Consider the following 27,572-nt stretch of genomic DNA (forward strand, 5'->3'; position numbering starts at 1 on the left):
AGGCACCGTCTGCTTTCTCGGGTGGATGTAAAAGATCCCATGGCACTATTTCGAAGAAGAGCAGGGGAGTTCTCATCGGTATCCTGGCCAATATTTCTCCCTCAATCAACATAACAAAAGCAGATTATCTGGTCATTATCACATTGCTGTTTGTGGGAGCTTGCTGTGCTCAAATTAGCTGCCACATTTCCTACATTACAACAGTGACTACACTCCAAAAAGTACTTAATTGGCTGTAAAGCGCTTTGGGACATCCGATGGTCATGAAAGACGCTACAGAAATGCAAGTCTTTTTATGGTAGCCAGTGCCAAACCGCCCTGTGGCCAAGTACTTTCGGGGCACCAACCCTGTGGTCCCCTTGATATGGTGGTCACGGTTTACTTCATGCTGATGATTAGAGCTTGGATGAGTTCAAACCCCCGCAACCCCCCCCCACCCCCCAAATCCCCGGCTCCGTCCTGTCACTGATTTCTATGCTTCCTCTGGCATTCCGAGAGTCACCTGTTTTCACCGTAACCGTGAGCAAAAGATGTTTTTCAGACACATAGTGGAAATCTGAAGAACTCAGACTGGTTTCAATTACGCTACCCTCAACAACAGAGTCAGAAATCTTTTTCAGGACAATACAAAGGAGGGATTCTATCCCACATATTACAAATTACAATCTGCAAGGATTTCATGATGAACTTAATTACAAATGATGATGGAAAGGAATCTCTCTGGATTTGCAGAATAGCAGGGCTTCAATGAATTTGTCACTCTGAAGGAGTGCAGATATTTCCTCCTCAGGGTTAACTACACGTGACTGAAACAGTAAAATATCCATTCACATTTCTTCGAAAAATGAGTTTAAAAGAATTATGATCGGGCGCTGCGGTGGTGCAGCGGTTGGGAAGGCCAGTAAGCTGCTTTATGGAAAGGCGAGAAGCCAAGTTTGTGTTTGTGATCTCGGCCCGTGAACTGACTTTCTGATTGTAGCCCAGGCACCTCCCAATAAGGAAGGAGAAGAAGCAACAAAAAACAAATCAGACAGCTTGCCTTTTGAGCTACTCTTGGCCAGCCTCTGGTAGCTAGATTCAGAGTAACCTCAATGGAGGCTGGGGACCTGGTCATTGGCATGATTCATGAGGAAGAGCTTCCAAAATGGAGAAAGGGAGAAAGTTAAGCTAACAAGGAAGGAAGAAAGCCGTATCCTCACAAAACACAAAGAAGTTATGAGCAACACTTTAGTTTATTGCTGTTGTCTTTTGTTCAAACTTAAAAATGTTAATGAAGTCAAAGGAACTGGCACAGAGACGAACCGGAGCCAAGCTGAATTAACACACATGCGCACACACACGGATGTCCAAATCTGTGAAACACTGGCTTTATCTACCAACATTAATTCAGCTCAGCAACACTGAGGTCAGTTCTCACAGTGAAATTATCGACATTCAACTTTTGAACAAAAATATTAAGGGGGGGGAGTACGTCTAACAGAAATTGATGGGAACAGCACAGCCAATGGAAACACACGGGGACATCACGCCCAATGGAGACACACGGGGACATCACACCCAATGGAATCACACGGGGACATCACACCCAATGGAAACACACGGGGACATCACGCCCAATGGAGACACACGGGGACATCACGCCCAATGGAGACACACGGGGACATCACGCCCAATGGAGACACACGGGGACATCACGCCCAATGGAATCACACGGGGACATCACGCCCAATGGAGACACACGGGGACATCACGCCCAATGGAATCACACGGGGACATCACACCCAATGGAATCACACGGGGACATCACGCCCAATGGAATCACACGGGGACATCACGCCCAATGGAAACACACGGGGACATCACGCCCAATGGAGACACACGGGGACATCACGCCCAATGGAATCACACGGGGACATCACGCCCAATGGAGACACACGGGGACATCACGCCCAATGGAATCACACGGGGACATCACGCCCAATGGAGACACACGGGGACATCACGCCCAATGGAAACACACGGGGACATCACGCCCAATGGAATCACACGGGGACATCACACCCAATGGAGACACACGGGGACATCACACCCAATGGAATCACACGGGGACATCACGCCCAATGGAATCACACGGGGACATCACGCCCAATGGAATCACACGGGGACATCACGCCCAATGGAATCACACGGGGACATCACGCCCAATGGAATCACACGGGGACATCACACCCAATGGAGACACACGGGGACATCACACCCAATGGAATCACACGGGGACATCACACCCAATGGAGACACACGGGGACATCACACCCAATGGAATCACACGGGGACATCACACCCAATGGAAACACACGGGGACATCACGCCCAATGGAATCACACGGGGACATCACGCCCAATGGAATCACACGGGGACATCACGCCCAATGGAGACACACGGGGACATCACACCCAATGGAGACACACGGGGACATCACACCCAATGGAGACACACGGGGACATCACGCCCAATGGAGACACACGGGGACATCACGCCCAATGGAATCACACGGGGACATCACACCCAATGGAGACACACGGGGACATCACGCCCAATGGAATCACACGGGGACATCACACCCAATGGAAACACACGGGGACATCACGCCCAATGGAGACACACGGGGACATCACGCCCAATGGAATCACACGGGGACATCACGCCCAATGGAGACACACGGGGACATCACGCCCAATGGAATCACACGGGGACATCACACCCAATGGAATCACACGGGGACATCACGCCCAATGGAATCACACGGGGACATCACGCCCAATGGAAACACACGGGGACATCACGCCCAATGGAGACACACGGGGACATCACGCCCAATGGAATCACACGGGGACATCACGCCCAATGGAGACACACGGGGACATCACACCCAATGGAGACACACGGGGACATCACGCCCAATGGAATCACACGGGGACATCACGCCCAATGGAATCACACGGGGACATCACACCCAATGGAGACACACGGGGACATCACACCCAATGGAGACACACGGGGACATCACGCCCAATGGAATCACACGGGGACATCACACCCAATGGAATCACACGGGGACATCACGCCCAATGGAATCACACGGGGACATCACGCCCAATGGAAACACACGGGGACATCACGCCCAATGGAATCACACGGGGACATCACGCCCAATGGAGACACACGGGGACATCACACCCAATGGAAACACACGGGGACATCACACCCAATGGAATCACACGGGGACATCACACCCAATGGAGACACACGGGGACATCACACCCAATGGAATCACACGGGGACATCACGCCCAATGGAGACACACGGGGACATCACACCCAATGGAGACACACGGGGACATCACGCCCAATGGAATCACACGGGGACATCACGCCCAATGGAGACACACGGGGACATCACACCCAATGGAAACACACGGGGACATCACACCCAATGGAGACACACGGGGACATCACGCCCAATGGAAACACACGGGGACATCACACCCAATGGAGACACACGGGGACATCACGCCCAATGGAGACACACGGGGACATCACACCCAATGGAATCACACGGGGACATCACGCCCAATGGAGACACACGGGGACATCACACCCAATGGAAACACACGGGGACATCACGCCCAATGGAATCACACGGGGACATCACGCCCAATGGAATCACACGGGGACATCACGCCCAATGGAATCACACGGGGACATCACACCCAATGGAATCACACGGGGACATCACGCCCAATGGAGACACACGGGGACATCACGCCCAATGGAAACACACGGGAACATCACACCCAATGGAATCACACGGGGACATCACGCCCAATGGAATCACACGGGGACATCACGCCCAATGGAAACACACGGGGACATCACACCCAATGGAGACACACGGGGACATCACGCCCAATGGAGACACACGGGGACATCACGCCCAATGGAATCACACGGGGACATCACGCCCAATGGAATCACACGGGGACATCACGCCCAATGGAGACACACGGGGACATCACACCCAATGGAATCACACGGGGACATCACACCCAATGGAAACACACGGGGACATCACGCCCAATGGAATCACACGGGGACATCACGCCCAATGGAGACACACGGGGACATCACACCCAATGGAATCACACGGGACATCACACCCAATGGAATCACACGGGGACATCACACCCAATGGAATCACACGGGGACATCACACCCAATGGAATCACACGGGGACATCACGCCCAATGGAATCACACGGGGACATCACACCCAATGGAATCACACGGGGACATCACGCCCAATGGAATCACACGGGGACATCACGCCCAATGGAATCACACGGGGACATCACACCCAATGGAGACACACGGGGACATCACACCCAATGGAAACACACGGGGACATCACACCCAATGGAGACACACGGGGACATCACGCCCAATGGAGACACACGGGGACATCACGCCCAATGGAGACACACGGGGACATCACGCCCAATGGAGACACACGGGGACATCACGCCCAATGGAGACACACGGGGACATCACGCCCAATGGAATCACACGGGGACATCACACCCAATGGAATCACACGGGGACATCACGCCCAATGGAGACACACGGGGACATCACGCCCAATGGAAACACACGGGGACATCACGCCCAATGGAAACACACGGGGACATCACGCCCAATGGAATCACACGGGGACATCACACCCAATGGAAACACACGGGGACATCACACCCAATGGAGACACACGGGGACATCACGCCCAATGGAGACACACGGGGACATCACGCCCAATGGAATCACACGGGGACATCACGCCCAATGGAATCACACGGGGACATCACACCCAATGGAGACACACGGGGACATCACGCCCAATGGAGACACACGGGGACATCACGCCCAATGGAGACACACGGGGACATCACGCCCAATGGAGACACACGGGGACATCACGCCCAATGGAGACACACGGGGACATCACGCCCAATGGAATCACACGGGGACATCACGCCCAATGGAATCACACGGGGACATCACACCCAATGGAATCACACGGGGACATCACACCCAATGGAGACACACGGGGACATCACACCCAATGGAATCACACGGGGACATCACGCCCAATGGAATCACACGGGGACATCACGCCCAATGGAATCACACGGGGACATCACACCCAATGGAATCACACGGGGACATCACGCCCAATGGAAACACACGGGGACATCACACCCAATGGAATCACACGGGGACATCACGCCCAATGGAATCACACGGGGACATCACGCCCAATGGAATCACACGGGGACATCACACCCAATGGAATCACACGGGGACATCACACCCAATGGAATCACACGGGGACATCACGCCCAATGGAATCACACGGGGACATCACGCCCAATGGAGACACACGGGGACATCACACCCAATGGAATCACACGGGGACATCACACCCAATGGAGACACACGGGGACATCACACCCAATGGAGACACACGGGGACATCACGCCCAATGGAATCACACGGGGACATCACGCCCAATGGAGACACACGGGGACATCACACCCAATGGAGACACACGGGGACATCACGCCCAATGGAATCACACGGGGACATCACGCCCAATGGAATCACACGGGGACATCACACCCAATGGAAACACACGGGGACATCACACCCAATGGAGACACACGGGGACATCACGCCCAATGGAAACACACGGGGACATCACGCCCAATGGAAACACACGGGGACATCACACCCAATGGAAACACACGGGGACATCACACCCAATGGAAACACACGGGGACATCACACCCAATGGAGACACACGGGGACATCACGCCCAATGGAGACACACGGGGACATCACGCCCAATGGAGACACACGGGGACATCACGCCCAATGGAATCACACGGGGACATCACACCCAATGGAATCACACGGGGACATCACGCCCAATGGAATCACACGGGGACATCACACCCAATGGAGACACACGGGGACATCACGCCCAATGGAATCACACGGGGACATCACGCCCAATGGAATCACACGGGGACATCACACCCAATGGAAACACACGGGGACATCACGCCCAATGGAATCACACGGGGACATCACGCCCAATGGAAACACACGGGGACATCACGCCCAATGGAAACACACGGGGACATCACACCCAATGGAAACACACGGGGACATCACACCCAATGGAAACACACGGGGACATCACGCCCAATGGAAACACACGGGGACATCACGCCCAATGGAGACACACGGGGACATCACGCCCAATGGAATCACACGGGGACATCACGCCCAATGGAAACACACGGGGACATCACACCCAATGGAATCACACGGGGACATCACGCCCAATGGAGACACACGGGGACATCACGCCCAATGGAATCACACGGGGACATCACGCCCAATGGAAACACACGGGGACATCACGCCCAATGGAGACACACGGGGACATCACACCCAATGGAATCACACGGGGACATCACGCCCAATGGAGACACACGGGGACATCACACCCAATGGAATCACACGGGGACATCACACCCAATGGAGACACACGGGGACATCACACCCAATGGAATCACACGGGGACATCACACCCAATGGAATCACACGGGGACATCACGCCCAATGGAGACACACGGGGACATCACGCCCAATGGAGACACACGGGGACATCACGCCCAATGGAGACACACGGGGACATCACGCCCAATGGAGACACACGGGGACATCACACCCAATGGAGACACACGGGGACATCACGCCCAATGGAATCACACGGGGACATCACGCCCAATGGAGACACACGGGGACATCACACCCAATGGAGACACACGGGGACATCACACCCAATGGAATCACACGGGGACATCACGCCCAATGGAGACACACGGGGACATCACGCCCAATGGAGACACACGGGGACATCACGCCCAATGGAAACACACGGGGACATCACACCCAATGGAAACACACGGGGACATCACACCCAATGGAAACACACGGGGACATCACGCCCAATGGAATCACACGGGGACATCACACCCAATGGAATCACACGGGGACATCACGCCCAATGGAGACACACGGGGACATCACGCCCAATGGAATCACACGGGGACATCACGCCCAATGGAGACACACGGGGACATCACACCCAATGGAGACACACGGGGACATCACGCCCAATGGAATCACACGGGGACATCACGCCCAATGGAATCACACGGGGACATCACGCCCAATGGAATCACACGGGGACATCACGCCCAATGGAATCACACGGGGACATCACACCCAATGGAATCACACGGGGACATCACGCCCAATGGAATCACACGGGGACATCACGCCCAATGGAATCACACGGGGACATCACGCCCAATGGAATCACACGGGGACATCACGCCCAATGGAATCACACGGGGACATCACGCCCAATGGAAACACACGGGGACATCACACCCAATGGAAACACACGGGGACATCACGCCCAATGGAGACACACGGGGACATCACGCCCAATGGAGACACACGGGGACATCACACCCAATGGAGACACACGGGGACATCACGCCCAATGGAATCACACGGGGACATCACACCCAATGGAAACACACGGGGACATCACACCCAATGGAAACACACGGGGACATCACGCCCAATGGAGACACACGGGGACATCACGCCCAATGGAGACACACGGGGACATCACACCCAATGGAGACACACGGGGACATCACGCCCAATGGAATCACACGGGGACATCACACCCAATGGAATCACACGGGGACATCACGCCCAATGGAATCACACGGGGACATCACGCCCAATGGAGACACACGGGGACATCACACCCAATGGAGACACACGGGGACATCACGCCCAATGGAATCACACGGGGACATCACGCCCAATGGAATCACACGGGGACATCACACCCAATGGAATCACACGGGGACATCACACCCAATGGAGACACACGGGGACATCACGCCCAATGGAGACACACGGGGACATCACACCCAATGGAGACACACGGGGACATCACGCCCAATGGAAACACACGGGGACATCACACCCAATGGAATCACACGGGGACATCACGCCCAATGGAAACACACGGGGACATCACGCCCAATGGAGACACACGGGGACATCACACCCAATGGAATCACACGGGGACATCACACCCAATGGAATCACACGGGGACATCACGCCCAATGGAAACACACGGGGACATCACGCCCAATGGAAACACACGGGGACATCACACCCAATGGAATCACACGGGGACATCACGCCCAATGGAAACACACGGGGACATCACACCCAATGGAATCACACGGGGACATCACACCCAATGGAATCACACGGGGACATCACACCCAATGGAATCACACGGGGACATCACACCCAATGGAAACACACGGGGACATCACACCCAATGGAATCACACGGGGACATCACGCCCAATGGAATCACACGGGGACATCACGCCCAATGGAATCACACGGGGACATCACACCCAATGGAATCACACGGGGACATCACACCCAATGGAGACACACGGGGACATCACACCCAATGGAATCACACGGGGACATCACACCCAATGGAGACACACGGGGACATCACACCCAATGGAATCACACGGGGACATCATGCCCAATGGAATCACACGGGGACATCACACCCAATGGAATCACACGGGGACATCACGCCCAATGGAATCACACGGGGACATCACACCCAATGGAATCACACGGGGACATCACGCCCAATGGAGACACACGGGGACATCACGCCCAATGGAGACACACGGGGACATCACGCCCAATGGAATCACACGGGGACATCACACCCAATGGAATCACACGGGGACATCACGCCCAATGGAATCACACGGGGACATCACACCCAATGGAATCACACGGGGACATCACGCCCAATGGAATCACACGGGGACATCACGCCCAATGGAATCACACGGGGACATCACGCCCAATGGAAACACACGGGGACATCACACCCAATGGAAACACACGGGGACATCACGCCCAATGGAAACACACGGGGACATCACACCCAATGGAATCACACGGGGACATCACGCCCAATGGAATCACACGAGGACATCACGCCCAATGGAGACACACGGGGACATCACGCCCAATGGAATCACACGGGGACATCACACCCAATGGAATCACACGGGGACATCACACCCAATGGAATCACACGGGGACATCACGCCCAATGGAGACACACGGGGACATCACACCCAATGGAATCACACGGGGACATCACGCCCAATGGAAACACACGGGGACATCACGCCCAATGGAGACACACGGGGACATCACACCCAATGGAAACACACGGGGACATCACGCCCAATGGAATCACACGGGGACATCACACCCAATGGAATCACACGGGGACATCACACCCAATGGAATCACACGGGGACATCACGCCCAATGGAATCACACGGGGACATCACGCCCAATGGAGACACACGGGGACATCACGCCCAATGGAATCACACGAGGACATCACGCCCAATGGAAACACACGGGGACATCACGCCCAATGGAAACACACGGGGACATCACGCCCAATGGAGACACACGGGGACATCACGCCCAATGGAATCACACGGGGACATCACGCCCAATGGAAACACACGGGGACATCACGCCCAATGGAGACACACGGGGACATCACGCCCAATGGAAACACACGGGGACATCACGCCCAATGGAGACACACGGGGACATCACACCCAATGGAGACACACGGGGACATCACGCCCAATGGAAACACACGGGGACATCACGCCCAATGGAAACACACGGGGACATCACACCCAATGGAGACACACGGGGACATCACGCCCAATGGAATCACACGGGGACATCACGCCCAATGGAAACACACGGGGACATCACACCCAATGGAGACACACGGGGACATCACGCCCAATGGAATCACACGAGGACATCACACCCAATGGAATCACACGGGGACATCACGCCCAATGGAATCACACGGGGACATCACGCCCAATGGAATCACACGGGGACATCACACCCAATGGAGACACACGGGGACATCACGCCCAATGGAATCACACGAGGACATCACACCCAATGGAAACACACGGGGACATCACACCCAATGGAATCACACGGGGACATCACACCCAATGGAATCACACGGGGACATCACACCCAATGGAATCACACGGGGACATCACGCCCAATGGAATCACACGGGGACATCACACCCAATGGAATCACACGGGGACATCACGCCCAATGGAATCACACGAGGACATCACACCCAATGGAAACACACGGGGACATCACGCCCAATGGAATCACACGGGGACATCACGCCCAATGGAATCACACGGGGACATCACGCCCAATGGAATCACACGGGGACATCACGCCCAATGGAATCACACGGGGACATCACGCCCAATGGAATCACACGGGGACATCACGCCCAATGGAGACACACGGGGACATCACACCCAATGGAATCACACGGGGACATCACGCCCAATGGAATCACACGGGGACATCACGCCCAATGGAATCACACGGGGACATCACACCCAATGGAATCACACGGGGACATCACGCCCAATGGAATCACACGGGGACATCACGCCCAATGGAATCACACGGGGACATCACACCCAATGGAAACACACGGGGACATCACGCCCAATGGAATCACACGGGGACATCACGCCCAATGGAGACACACGGGGACATCACGCCCAATGGAAACACACGGGGACATCACACCCAATGGAATCACACGGGGACATCACGCCCAATGGAATCACACGGGGACATCACGCCCAATGGAATCACACGGGGACATCACGCCCAATGGAATCACACGGGGACATCACACCCAATGGAAACACACGGGGACATCACACCCAATGGAGACACACGGGGACATCACACCCAATGGAATCACACGGGGACATCACACCCAATGGAAACACACGGGGACATCACGCCCAATGGAATCACACGGGGACATCACGCCCAATGGAGACACACGGGGACATCACGCCCAATGGAAACACACGGGGACATCACACCCAATGGAATCACACGGGGACATCACGCCCAATGGAATCACACGGGGACATCACACCCAATGGAATCACACGGGGACATCACACCCAATGGAATCACACGGGGACATCACGCCCAATGGAATCACACGGGGACATCACGCCCAATGGAAACACACGGGGACATCACGCCCAATGGAATCACACGGGGACATCACGCCCAATGGAATCACACGGGGACATCACGCCCAATGGAATCACACGGGGACATCACGCCCAATGGAATCACACGGGGACATCACGCCCAATGGAATCACACGGGGACATCACGCCCAATGGAGACACACGGGGACATCACGCCCAATGGAATCACACGGGGACATCACGCCCAATGGAAACACACGGGGACATCACACCCAATGGAATCACACGGGGACATCACGCCCAATGGAGACACACGGGGACATCACACCCAATGGAAACACACGGGGACATCACGCCCAATGGAATCACACGGGGACATCACGCCCAATGGAGACACACGGGGACATCACACCCAATGGAGACACACGGGGACATCACGCCCAATGGAATCACACGGGGACATCACACCCAATGGAATCACACGGGGACATCACACCCAATGGAATCACACGGGGACATCACGCCCAATGGAAACACACGGGGACATCACACCCAATGGAATCACACGGGGACATCACACCCAATGGAATCACACGGGGACATCACACCCAATGGAATCACACGGGGACATCACACCCAATGGAATCACACGGGGACATCACACCCAATGGAATCACACGGGGACATCACACCCAATGGAATCACACGGGGACATCACGCCCAATGGAAACACACGGGGACATCACACCCAATGGAATCACACGGGGACATCACACCCAATGGAAACACACGGGGACATCACACCCAATGGAGACACACGGGGACATCACACCCAATGGAGACACACGGGGACATCACACCCAATGGAAACACACGGGGACATCACACCCAATGGAGACACACGGGGACATCACACCCAATGGAAACACACGGGGACATCACGCCCAATGGAATCACACGGGGACATCACGCCCAATGGAGACACACGGGGACATCACACCCAATGGAGACACACGGGGACATCACGCCCAATGGAATCACACGGGGACATCACACCCAATGGAATCACACGGGGACATCACGCCCAATGGAAACACACGGGGACATCACGCCCAATGGAATCACACGGGGACATCACGCCCAATGGAATCACACGGGGACATCACGCCCAATGGAAACACACGGGGACATCACGCCCAATGGAATCACACGGGGACATCACGCCCAATGGAATCACACGGGGACATCACACCCAATGGAAACACACGGGGACATCACGCCCAATGGAATCACACGGGGACATCACACCCAATGGAGACACACGGGGACATCACGCCCAATGGAATCACACGGGGACATCACGCCCAATGGAATCACACGGGGACATCACACCCAATGGAAACACACGGGGACATCACGCCCAATGGAAACACACGGGGACATCACGCCCAATGGAATCACATGGGGACATCACACCCAATGGAATCACACGGGGACATCACGCCCAATGGAAACACACGGGGACATCACACCCAATGGAAACACACGGGGACATCACGCCCAATGGAAACACACGGGGACATCACGCCCAATGGAGACACACGGGGACATCACGCCCAATGGAATCACACGGGGACATCACGCCCAATGGAATCACACGGGGACATCACGCCCAATGGAAACACACGGGGACATCACACCCAATGGAAACACACGGGGACATCACGCCCAATGGAAACACACGGGGACATCACGCCCAATGGAATCACATGGGGACATCACACCCAATGGAATCACACGGGGACATCACGCCCAATGGAAACACACGGGGACATCACACCCAATGGAAACACACGGGGACATCACGCCCAATGGAAACACACGGGGACATCACGCCCAATGGAGACACACGGGGACATCACGCCCAATGGAATCACACGGGGACATCACGCCCAATGGAATCACACGGGGACATCACACCCAATGGAAACACACGGGGACATCACGCCCAATGGAGACACACGGGGACATCACACCCAATGGAATCACACGGGGACATCACACCCAATGGAGACACACGGGGACATCACACCCAATGGAATCACACGGGGACATCACGCCCAATGGAATCACACGGGGACATCACGCCCAATGGAATCACACGGGGACATCACGCCCAATGGAGACACACGGGGACATCACGCCCAATGGAGACACACGGGGACATCACGCCCAATGGAATCACACGGGGACATCACGCCCAATGGAATCACACGGGGACATCACACCCAATGGAATCACACGGGGACATCACACCCAATGGAATCACACGGGGACATCACACCCAATGGAATCACACGGGGTCATCACACCCAATGGAATCACACGGGGACATCACACCCAATGGAATCACACGGGGACATCACGCCCAATGGAATCACACGGGGACATCACACCCAATGGAATCACACGGGGACATCACACCCAATGGAATCACACGGGGACATCACACCCAATGGAATCACACGGGGACATCACACCCAATGGAATCACACGGGGACATCACACCCAATGGAATCACACGGGGACATCACACCCAATGGAATCACACGGGGACATCACACCCAATGGAGACACACGGGGACATCACGCCCAATGGAATCACACGGGGACATCACGCCCAATGGAGACACACGGGGACATCACGCCCAATGGAATCACACGGGGACATCACGCCCAATGGAGACACACGGGGACATCACGCCCAATGGAATCACACGGGGACATCACGCCCAATGGAATCACACGGGGACATCACGCCCAATGGAGACACACGGGGACATCACGCCCAATGGAATCACACGGGGACATCACGCCCAATGGAGACACACGGGGACATCACGCCCAATGGAGACACACGGGGACATCACGCCCAATGGAGACACACGGGGACATCACGCCCAATGGAGACACACGGGGACATCACACCCAATGGAAACACACGGGGACATCACACCCAATGGAGACACACGGGGACATCACGCCCAATGGAATCACACGGGGACATCACGCCCAATGGAATCACACGGGGTCATCACGCCCAATGGAGACACACGGGGACATCACACCCAATGGAATCACACGGGGACATCACGCCCAATGGAGACACACGGGGACATCACACCCAATGGAGACACACGGGGACATCACACCCAATGGAATCACACGGGGACATCACGCCCAATGGAGACACACGGGGACATCACGCCCAATGGAGACACACGGGGACATCACGCCCAATGGAGACACACGGGGACATCACACCCAATGGAAACACACGGGGACATCACACCCAATGGAGACACACGGGGACATCACGCCCAATGGAATCACACGGGGACATCACGCCCAATGGAATCACACGGGGACATCACGCCCAATGGAATCACACGGGGACATCACGCCCAATGGAGACACACGGGGACATCACGCCCAATGGAATCACACGGGGACATCACGCCCAATGGAATCACACGGGGACATCACACCCAATGGAATCACACGGGGACATCACACCCAATGGAATCACACGGGGACATCACACCCAATGGAGACACACGGGGACATCACGCCCAATGGAATCACACGGGGACATCACGCCCAATGGAATCACACGGGGACATCACGCCCAATGGAATCACACGGGGACATCACACCCAATGGAATCACACGGGGACATCACACCCAATGGAGACACACGGGGACATCACGCCCAATGGAATCACACGGGGACATCACGCCCAATGGAATCACACGGGGACATCACACCCAATGGAGACACACGGGGACATCACGCCCAATGGAATCACACGGGGACATCACACCCAATGGAGACACACGGGGACATCACGCCCAATGGAATCACACGGGGACATCACACCCAATGGAATCACACGGGGACATCACGCCCAATGGAATCACACGGGGACATCACACCCAATGGAAACACACGGGGACATCACGCCCAATGGAATCACACGGGGACATCACACCCAATGGAGACACACGGGGACATCACACCCAATGGAGACACACGGGGACATCACACCCAATGGAGACACACGGGGACATCACACCCAATGGAATCACACGGGGACATCACGCCCAATGGAGACACACGGGGACATCACACCCAATGGAAACACACGGGGACATCACGCCCAATGGAATCACACGGGGACATCACGCCCAATGGAGACACACGGGGACATCACGCCCAATGGAATCACACGGGGACATCACACCCAATGGAATCACACGGGGACATCACGCCCAATGGAATCACACGGGGACATCACACCCAATGGAGACACACGGGGACATCACGCCCAATGGAATCACACGGGGACATCACACCCAATGGAGACACACGGGGACATCACGCCCAATGGAGACACACGGGGACATCACACCCAATGGAATCACACGGGGACATCACACCCAATGGAATCACACGGGGACATCACACCCAATGGAGACACACGGGGACATCACACCCAATGGAGACACACGGGGACATCACACCCAATGGAGACACACGGGGACATCACACCCAATGGAATCACACGGGGACATCACGCCCAATGGAGACACACGGGGACATCACACCCAATGGAAACACACGGGGACATCACGCCCAATGGAATCACACGGGGACATCACACCCAATGGAATCACACGGGGACATCACACCCAATGGAGACACACGGGGACATCACGCCCAATGGAAACACACGGGGACATCACGCCCAATGGAAACACACGGGGACATCACGCCCAATGGAGACACACGGGGACATCACGCCCAATGGAGACACACGGGGACATCACGCCCAATGGAGACACACGGGGACATCACACCCAATGGAATCACACGGGGACATCACACCCAATGGAATCACACGGGGACATCACGCCCAATGGAGACACACGGGGACATCACGCCCAATGGAATCACACGGGGACATCACACCCAATGGAATCACACGGGGACATCACGCCCAATGGAATCACACGGGGACATCACGCCCAATGGAGACACACGGGGACATCACACCCAATGGAATCACACGGGGACATCACGCCCAATGGAAACACACGGGGACATCACGCCCAATGGAGACACACGGGGACATCACGCCCAATGGAATCACACGGGGACATCACACCCAATGGAATCACACGGGGACATCACGCCCAATGGAGACACACGGGGACATCACACCCAATGGAGACACACGGGGACATCACGCCCAATGGAATCACACGGGGACATCACGCCCAATGGAATCACACGGGGACATCACGCCCAATGGAAACACACGGGGACATCACGCCCAATGGAGACACACGGGGACATCACGCCCAATGGAATCACACGGGGACATCACGCCCAATGGAAACACACGGGGACATCACGCCCAATGGAAACACACGGGGACATCACACCCAATGGAATCACACGGGGACATCACGCCCAATGGAGACACACGGGGACATCACGCCCAATGGAAACACACGGGGACATCACACCCAATGGAAACACACGGGGACATCACACCCAATGGAGACACACGGGGACATCACACCCAATGGAATCACACGGGGACATCACACCCAATGGAGACACACGGGGACATCACGCCCAATGGAATCACACGGGGACATCACACCCAATGGAAACACACGGGGACATCACACCCAATGGAATCACACGGGGACATCACGCCCAATGGAGACACACGGGGACATCACGCCCAATGGAAACACACGGGGACATCACACCCAATGGAAACACACGGGGACATCACGCCCAATGGAATCACACGGGGACATCACGCCCAATGGAGACACACGGGGACATCACGCCCAATGGAGACACACGGGGACATCACGCCCAATGGAATCACACGGGGACATCACGCCCAATGGAGACACACGGGGACATCACGCCCAATGGAGACACACGGGGACATCACGCCCAATGGAAACACACGGGGACATCACACCCAATGGAATCACACGGGGACATCACACCCAATGGAGACACACGGGGACATCACGCCCAATGGAATCACACGGGGACATCACGCCCAATGGAATCACACGGGGACATCACGCCCAATGGAATCACACGGGGACATCACGCCCAATGGAATCACACGGGGACATCACGCCCAATGGAATCACACGGGGACATCACACCCAATGGAATCACACGGGGACATCACGCCCAATGGAAACACACGGGGACATCACACCCAATGGAATCACACGGGGACATCACACCCAATGGAATCACACGGGGACATCACGCCCAATGGAAACACACGGGGACATCACACCCAATGGAGACACACGGGGACATCACGCCCAATGGAGACACACGGGGACATCACACCCAATGGAATCACACGGGGACATCACGCCCAATGGAGACACACGGGGACATCACGCCCAATGGAGACACACGGGGACATCACGCCCAATGGAAACACACGGGGACATCACACCCAATGGAATCACACGGGGACATCACACCCAATGGAGACACACGGGGACATCACGCCCAATGGAATCACACGGGGACATCACGCCCAATGGAATCACACGGGGACATCACGCCCAATGGAATCACACGGGGACATCACGCCCAATGGAATCACACGGGGACATCACACCCAATGGAGACACACGGGGACATCACACCCAATGGAATCACACGGGGACATCACGCCCAATGGAATCACACGGGGACATCACGCCCAATGGAATCACACGGGGACATCACACCCAATGGAATCACACGGGGACATCACGCCCAATGGAATCACACGGGGACATCACGCCCAATGGAATCACACGGGGACATCACACCCAATGGAAACACACGGGGACATCACGCCCAATGGAAACACACGGGGACATCACACCCAATGGAATCACACGGGGACATCACGCCCAATGGAATCACACGGGGACATCACACCCAATGGAAACACACGGGGACATCACGCCCAATGGAGACACACGGGGACATCACGCCCAATGGAATCACACGAGGACATCACACCCAATGGAAACACACGGGGACATCACGCCCAATGGAATCACACGGGGACATCACGCCCAATGGAATCACACGGGGACATCACACCCAATGGAAACACACGGGGACATCACGCCCAATGGAATCACACGGGGACATCACGCCCAATGGAGACACACGGGGACATCACGCCCAATGGAATCACACGGGGACATCACACCCAATGGAATCACACGGGGACATCACGCCCAATGGAAACACACGGGGACATCACGCCCAATGGAATCACACGGGGACATCACACCCAATGGAGACACACGGGGACATCACGCCCAATGGAATCACACGGGGACATCACACCCAATGGAGACACACGGGGACATCACGCCCAATGGAGACACACGGGGACATCACACCCAATGGAGACACACGGGGACATCACGCCCAATGGAATCACACGGGGACATCACGCCCAATGGAATCACACGGGGACATCACGCCCAATGGAGACACACGGGGACATCACGCCCAATGGAATCACACGGGGACATCACACCCAATGGAAACACACGGGGACATCACGCCCAATGGAATCACACGGGGACATCACACCCAATGGAGACACACGGGGACATCACGCCCAATGGAATCACACGGGGACATCACGCCCAATGGAATCACACGGGGACATCACACCCAATGGAATCACACGGGGACATCACGCCCAATGGAGACACACGGGGACATCACGCCCAATGGAATCACACGGGGACATCACGCCCAATGGAAACACACGGGGACATCACACCCAATGGAAACACACGGGGACATCACGCCCAATGGAGACACACGGGGACATCACGCCCAATGGAAACACACGGGGACATCACACCCAATGGAAACACACGGGGACATCACGCCCAATGGAAACACACGGGGACATCACACCCAATGGAGACACACGGGGACATCACACCCAATGGAGACACACGGGGACATCACGCCCAATGGAAACACACGGGGACATCACACCCAATGGAAACACACGGGGACATCACACCCAATGGAAACACACGGGGACATCACACCCAATGGAATCACACGGGGACATCACGCCCAATGGAGACACACGGGGACATCACGCCCAATGGAATCACACGGGGACATCACGCCCAATGGAGACACACGGGGACATCACGCCCAATGGAATCACACGGGGACATCACACCCAATGGAAACACACGGGGACATCACACCCAATGGAAACACACGGGGACATCACACCCAATGGAGACACACGGGGACATCACGCCCAATGGAATCACACGGGGACATCACACCCAATGGAATCACACGGGGACATCACACCCAATGGAAACACACGGGGACATCACACCCAATGGAAACACACGGGGACATCACACCCAATGGAATCACACGGGGACATCACACCCAATGGAAACACACGGGGACATCACACCCAATGGAGACACACGGGGACATCACGCCCAATGGAATCACACGGGGACATCACGCCCAATGGAAACACACGGGGACATCACGCCCAATGGAAACACACGGGGACATCACGCCCAATGGAAACACACGGGGACATCACACCCAATGGAGACACACGGGGACATCACGCCCAATGGAATCACACGGGGACATCACGCCCAATGGAGACACACGGGGACATCACACCCAATGGAATCACACGGGACATCACACCCAATGGAAACACACGGGGACATCACGCCCAATGGAATCACACGGGGACATCACGCCCAATGGAATCACACGGGGACATCACGCCCAATGGAGACACACGGGGACATCACGCCCAATGGAAACACACGGGGACATCACGCCCAATGGAAACACACGGGGACATCACACCCAATGGAATCACACGGGGACATCACGCCCAATGGAATCACACGGGGACATCACGCCCAATGGAGACACACGGGGACATCACGCCCAATGGAAACACACGGGGACATCACGCCCAATGGAAACACACGGGGACATCACGCCCAATGGAAACACACGGGGACATCACACCCAATGGAATCACACGGGGACATCACACCCAATGGAAACACACGGGGACATCACACCCAATGGAATCACACGGGGACATCACGCCCAATGGAATCACACGGGGACATCACGCCCAATGGAATCACACGGGGACATCACGCCCAATGGAGACACACGGGGACATCACGCCCAATGGAATCACACGGGGACATCACGCCCAATGGAGACACACGGGGACATCACACCCAATGGAAACACACGGGGACATCACGCCCAATGGAAACACACGGGGACATCACACCCAATGGAGACACACGGGGACATCACGCCCAATGGAATCACACGGGGACATCACGCCCAATGGAAACAGATGGGCAAATATATACGACAATAAGACAAGAAAAAATGCTTCTATCTGGAGACATATTTTTCTCCATTCAGTAATGATACAAAAAAGTTAGTAAGAGAATAAAGCTGCTTAAAGTAACTGGGTTACTTGGAATACTAAGTGGAAGAGTTTGAAAGAGACTGAAAGGCCTTATTTTGTCCTTAATTTTTTTTTAGTGTTTCCCCTACTCCATACTCGGGCTGATTTAGTTTTCACTAATATTCGAGTACAGAGGACAAACTACCTGATTTTGTCTTTTAAGGTGATTTAAGGTTTCATATATATATATATATGATCTAGACGAGGGAACCAGATGTAATATCTCCAAGTTTGCAGACGACACAAAGCTGGGTGGGCGTGTGTGCTGTGACGAGAATGCAGAGAAACTCCAGTATGATTTGGACAGGTTGGGTGATTGGGCAGGTGCATTATAATGTGGATTAATGCTAGGTTATCCACTTTGGTGGCAAAAACAGGAAGGCAGATTATTATCTGAACGGCAATAGATTGGGAGAAGGGGAAGTGCAAAGAGACCTGGGTGTCCTTGTGCACCAGTCGCTGAAGGTAAGCATGCAGGTGCAGCAGGCGGTTAAGAACGCAAATGGTATGTTGGCCTTCATAGCGAGAGGATTCGAGTACAGGAGCAAGGATGTCTTGCTGCAGTTGTACAGGGCCTTGGTGAGACCACATCTTGAGTATTGTGTGCAGTTTTGGTCGCCTTATCTGAGGAAGGATGTTCTTGCCATGGAAGGAGTGCAGCGAAGATTCACCAGGCTGATACCTGGGATGGCAGGAATGACGTATGAAGAGAGATTGGGTCGATTAGGCTTATACTCGCTGGAGTTTAGAAGAATGAGAGGGGATCTCATCGAAACTTATAAAATTCTAACAGGACTAGACAGACTAGATGCAGGAAGGATGTTCCCAATGGCGGGAGAGTCCAGAACCAGGGGTCACAGTCTAAGGATAAGGGGTAAGCCATTTAGGACTGAGATGAGGAGGAATTTCTTCACCCAGAGAGTGGTGAACCTGTGGAATTCTCTACCACAGAAGGCAGTTGAGGCCAATTCATTAAATATATTCAAGAAGGAGTTAGATATATTTCTTAAGGCTAAAGGGATCAAGGGATATGGGGAGAAGGCAGGGACAGGGTACTGAATTTGGATGATCAGCCATGATGTCATTGAATGGCGGAGCAGGCTCGAGGGGCCGAATGGCCTACTCCTGCTCCTATCTTCTATGTTCATCTTAAAGAAGGTCCCAATAGCGAGACCTTCACATTCTTTAATTTCTTCAGTGCCTTATTTCAATGTAGCCATGTTCATAACCTTCCAACTCAGAACATCTAATTTATTGACCCAATTGGCACGGCTGATGCAAAGTTACTTGCTCAGCATCTCCAACCGAATAAAGAAAGTCTCAAGACAGACTTGCATTTATGTCGCGCTTTACACGACCGCAGGGAGTCCCCAAAGCGCTTTACAGCCAATGGAGTACTTTTGAAGTGTAGTCACTGTTGTAAGCTGGGTTACTATAGAACGGTTTCAAAATTAGCACTGGATCACACATGCTGCACCCCCTCAATACGGCTTGCATGGTTGATGAGGGGGTGCAACCTGTGAGCAGTAGCTTCTCTCCCCTTTCCTTTTAGTGTCATGACGAATTCCAAGAGTGCAAGAGGCTGTGGCTCAGTATCCAAACACGGCCTTCCGCATTCGATGTGCAATTACCCAGGCGGGAAGCTGCGGGATAATGAAACCATCAACAAACGCGGTCTGCCGGCAAAACCCCCAGCTTATCCTGTTCATTCTGTGCTGAACGGTCTCAAAGGTCTGTACACGTGAATGTCCTTTTTATTATGATATAAACACCAGAAGCAAGCGTCCGCTAAAAAAAGATATTGTATACTTGCTGCTGGCAACAGCATCGTGACATTCTATTCCAAGTGGGATTCTTGAGGCTTGAATCAGACATTCTAAACCCACGGATTACAAACCAAATCTCATCCATATGGTAATGATTTCCCAAGGATTTAAAAAAAAATTCTGTAATCTCAAAGTATGGATGTTTCTTGTGGCCATCAGTCTTAAATTATTACTTTTTTTTTTACATATAGACTCTTTTTTTGTTATCTGTTAAACTCTTGTCTTTTGTTCCATTTCAGGACATAAAATCCCTCCCCCCTCATCTCCTGATCTCCCTGGGCCAACAGGGTGGGTGAGCTGGGAAGCCCAAAGAATGCTGATTGGGATCATGTTCCCTTGGTTTCCTCTACATCACCCACCCCCCCGCCCCCCCGTCCACCAACGAAGGCACCCGGCCTCCGCTCTTCCCCCTCCCACAGCAACATGACCGGGATTGGGAATTGAGCAAAATGAACCAGTACGTTGCCACTGCCAAAGCATTACAAGTGTCAAGATGCTCCGACGCATTGCACCTCGATGCTTCTTTAACTCAATGGGGGAGAAATTCAGTGGGTTGCGCCACCCGTTAGCACCTTAAGAGGGCGCTAAGTGGGTCGCAAGCCAACTGGCGCCCGGGTGCGGCACTGCCCACGCCTCCCACTAAATTCCACGGGACGTTAGCGGTGGCGCTAACCGTTAGCGCTGCGCCGCTACCGATGACATCATTGGTGTGCGCAACGCCCTGGCCGCGATATTTGGCAGCGCCTCCTGATTTACCGCCGGACGCTATGACCGACCGGTTCAGGGGGGCCTACCTGCGGCCGGGGAGGCGCAAATTAAAGGAGGTGCGGGGCGGCCATTTTTGTTGTTGGCCGCTTGCCGGCACCTGCCTGAGCTCCCGTCCCCGGCCTCCTGAAACCCCCCCCCCGCCCCTGCGGAGTGCCGGCTGCGCTCCAAGAGCCCGGCACTTCTCTTTGGTGCCGGGCTCTTTTGCCTGCACTCCCGATCCCCGGGGGCCCAGCTGGGCCCCAGATCGCGCTGCACAAGGCCCCTCCCCTTTAAGAAGGGGAGGAAGGCCTGCAATGCCGCAGCGCAGCGTGTGGCGCTGCGGCACGTTGCGCCACGACATTCAGTCGCAGCGCCCCAAGAGGGATGCGGGGCGCCTCCAGTAGCGCCGCGCTTCCCTTTGGGGCGCTACCACTCAATTTCCGGCGGGTGGCCGCGAATGCTTCCGGGGCGCTACTTTTAGCGCCCTGACGAGGCTGGCGCCCCAAACGGGGCTATACTCAATTTCTCCCCCACTGTCTTTCGTTTTCTCTCTTCCGCGTGTCAGTCGTGGCTCAGTTGGTCGCGCTCTTGCCTCGGAGTCAGAATGTTGTGGGTTCAAGTCCCATTCGAGATCTGAGCACAAAAATCTGGGCCGACACACCCAGTGGTGTCAGTGCTGAGGGAGTGCTGCACTGCCGGAGATGCTGTCTTTCGGATTGAGACCCGGCAGTTAAAACTCTCAGGTGGATGTAAAACATCACGTGACACCATTTCGAAGAAGAGCAGGGGGAGGTCAGCCCGGTGTCCTGGCCAATGTTTCTCCCTCAAACAACAGCAGGAAAACAGATTATCTGGCCATCACATTGCGATTGTGGGACAGTGCAGAAGAAAAACTAGATTGCACGAGCGCCAGAACGGACAATAGGTTCACTCTGGAGCCGCCATTGTGAACAACGGTATATAGCCTGCCATGTGTTGCCAGAGGTTTGTTTTGACATAACACAAGGCACTTTACTAAAGGGATTCTTCAGAGATCCTCGGAGTAGGTTTCTCAGTTAACGATTTGCATTTGCAAGACATGTGTTATTTGGGAGAGTTGCCCAGGCGAAATGTCAGCACTGGTGTTGACTGGATCGGAATTTGAAGCAGCCAGGAGCTGCAGCCAGCTTACACCATCTGTGCATTACTCAGTTCAAGATTCCAATGTTTTATTCATTCACTCAATCGGTTCCAGCTTTGGGCAGCAGAAGCTTGAGGTTGAGAGAGGGGGGGGGGGGGCGGGGGTGGGTGGTTTGGCTATTTCATTTGCTAAGTTACATTGCTGAACCAGTGCCGGCCGTGGCTCAGTGGGCAGCACTCTCTCTCGCCTCTGAGTCAGAAGGTTGTGGGTTCGAATCCCACTCCAGAAACTGGAGCACCGATTCTAGGCTGCCACTCCCAGTGCAGTACTGAGGGAGTGCTGCACTGTTGGAGGTGCCGTCTTTCAGATGAGGCGCTAAACCAAGGTCCCGTCTATCCTTTTAGATGGGCATAAAAGGTCCTGTGGCGTTATTTCAAAGCAGAGCAGAGTTCTCCCCAGTGCCCTGGCCAATATTTATCCCTCAACCAACATCATTAAAACAGATTATCTGGTCATTATCACATTGCTGTTTGTGGGAGCTTGCTGTGCATAAGTTGGCTGACGCATTTCCCACATTACAACAGTGACTACACTTCAAAAAAGTACTTCACTGGCTGTAAAGCGCTTTGGGACGTCCTGAGATGGTGAAAGGCACGACTGCAAGTCATTCCTTTAATGCTCCTGACAGCACTTTCAAGCCCAGATCTTTCTATTTCTAACCTAGAGCTGCGGAGTTCTCTGTACCTGCCAGAGTCGGGCTCGGGATGTGTGGGGAAGGCGCAGGCGGCCCAGTACACGGGCACACCAAAATATTGCAAGAAACGGACGCGGTGGAGCGCAAACAGTTCGTTCCGGGTACCGAAAAATAGGAAATACAACCAGAAAACGCTGGAAAGAGTCAGCAGGTCAGGCAGCATCCGTGAAGAGAGTTAACGCTTCAGGTTGACGACCTTTCATCAGAACTGGAAGATGTTCGAGATTTAACAGTTTATAAACAAGTGCAGAGCCGGGGTGGGGGGAGAGAACAAAAGGGAAAGTACTGTGATGGGGTGGAGGGCAGGAGTGATTAAAAGGGATGATGGTGCAAGGCAAAAAAGGGGGTTGGTAATGGGACAAATAAAGAAACAAGAGATGGGCCTGGAAGAGGTGTAAACAGCAGAGAGGGAGGGGAAGTGTGGAAAATCTGGCGAGGAGGAGGATGCCGTGGCCCAGGAATATGGCGGAGAAAGGTGGGTAGACCCCAGGGGTGCGGACCACCCCACTGTCCGTGTACCAACAGGGGATCCCCTCCCCAAGCACCAGCCCACGTCTCCTCCACTCCCAGTGGCTCTGGAGCAGCCGTCCTCCATTGCCAGCACCTACTGTCCGAGGGAGTGGGGAGCGGTAGTTAAGGCACAGCGAGCAGGCTGACCAAGTTGAGTTAGAAGGGAATGAGGGATGGGTGCAGATGGACATCCTGGATTGAGTCAAAATGAAACATGGGCCAATGACGCTCTTTTCTCAATTCCAAAACAACTTTTGGTAGGGGGTGTGGGGGGCGGTGGAGGAAGACAGTCACTGCCAAGTTTGGTTTCTGGCTGTGTACGTTTTTCAAAGCGTTCTAATCTGAAACATCCTTCCACAAAATTCAGTCCTGCCTGTTGATGATCTAAACCATGCTGCACAGCCATGAAATTCTCTCTTCCCCCTTTCGCACTATTTCTGGAAATAGTTAGATTGAGACATGTACTGTTTTTTAAAAATACAAAAAACAGCCAGCTAGCCAGCACGTTTGATGATCAAGAAATATGGACTCCTGCAGCCTCGAGATACCGTGCGACGGTGGACTAAATGCTCGGGCGGTGAGCTCACAATCTGCGCCACCCCATCACCCCCGTACCAAGATAAGGTGGTTCTTCACGTCAACCTAGATCGCTCTTGCCCCAACACACGAGCTGCCTCTTCAGCCCGAGATTAGCCACACAAAAAAAGAGTAGAATTAGGCTTGTAGATTGTCTACTAATCTTGTTCGGAAGATGGAGACCAAGACTGAAAGAGTGGGAGCAACTCACCCGGGAAAAACACGGTAGAATGGATAATTATTCAGTGTTAATTTACCCCCATCAGTGCAGCATTCCAATCTGCCGCTCTCCCATCTGTTCTTAGTTTTCTGTGCTCTAGAAGAACATTGTATTCATTGCGGATTAATAGTCTCCCAAATACAAAAAGCCTGGTTATGAAACTCATTCTAACATTCAGTTTGCAATGCAGAGCTAGGTTGTAGCAGACAGATTAACATTAATACTGAACTGAGTTCACTATTTGGAATTTCAATGATCAACTAGAGTTCGTAAATATAAGGTGGCCACTAAATAAATCCAACAGGGAATTCAGGAGAAACTTCTTTCCCCGGAGAGTGGTGAGAATGTGGAACTTGTTACCACAGGGAGTGGATGAGGCGAGTAGTATAGATGCATTTAAGGGGAGGCTGGATAAACACATGAGGGTGAAAGGAATAGATGTTTATGGTGACAGGGTGAGATGAAGAGGGGCGGGAGGAGGCTCGTGTGGATCATAAACACCGGCATAGACCAGCTGGGCTGAATGGCCCGTTTCTGTGCTGTAAATTCTATGTAATTGTCAGATATTCATTTTTCCTTAAACTTTACTTTTATTATTGGTGAAATATAATTGTATATTTTGAATAAAAATGGTGGTGCTCAATTAGTCCCCCTCCCTGCTCCAAGCCACCCTCTCTCAGGCTGCCGTTAGGGCAACTCGACTCAACAACAACAACTTGCATTTATATAGCTCCTTTAACGTAGTAAAATGGTCCAAGGCGCTTCACTGGAGTGATTATCAAACAAAATTTGACACCGAGCCACATAAGGAGAT

General features: G+C 54.1%; 1 protein-coding gene across 1 annotated transcript in view; it reads right to left on the reverse strand.

The window, feature by feature from the left end:
* chlsn (cholesin) overlaps positions 1 to 27,572 on the reverse strand; it is a 437,761-nt gene that overhangs the window by 59,991 nt on the left and 350,198 nt on the right. The gene's annotated exons all lie outside the window — the stretch shown is intronic.

The sequence above is a fragment of the Somniosus microcephalus genome, chromosome 11, assembly GCF_052327205.1.
Source record: "Somniosus microcephalus isolate GS21.2 chromosome 11, FLI_Smic_1.0, whole genome shotgun sequence".
NCBI lineage: Eukaryota > Metazoa > Chordata > Chondrichthyes > Squaliformes > Somniosidae > Somniosus > Somniosus microcephalus.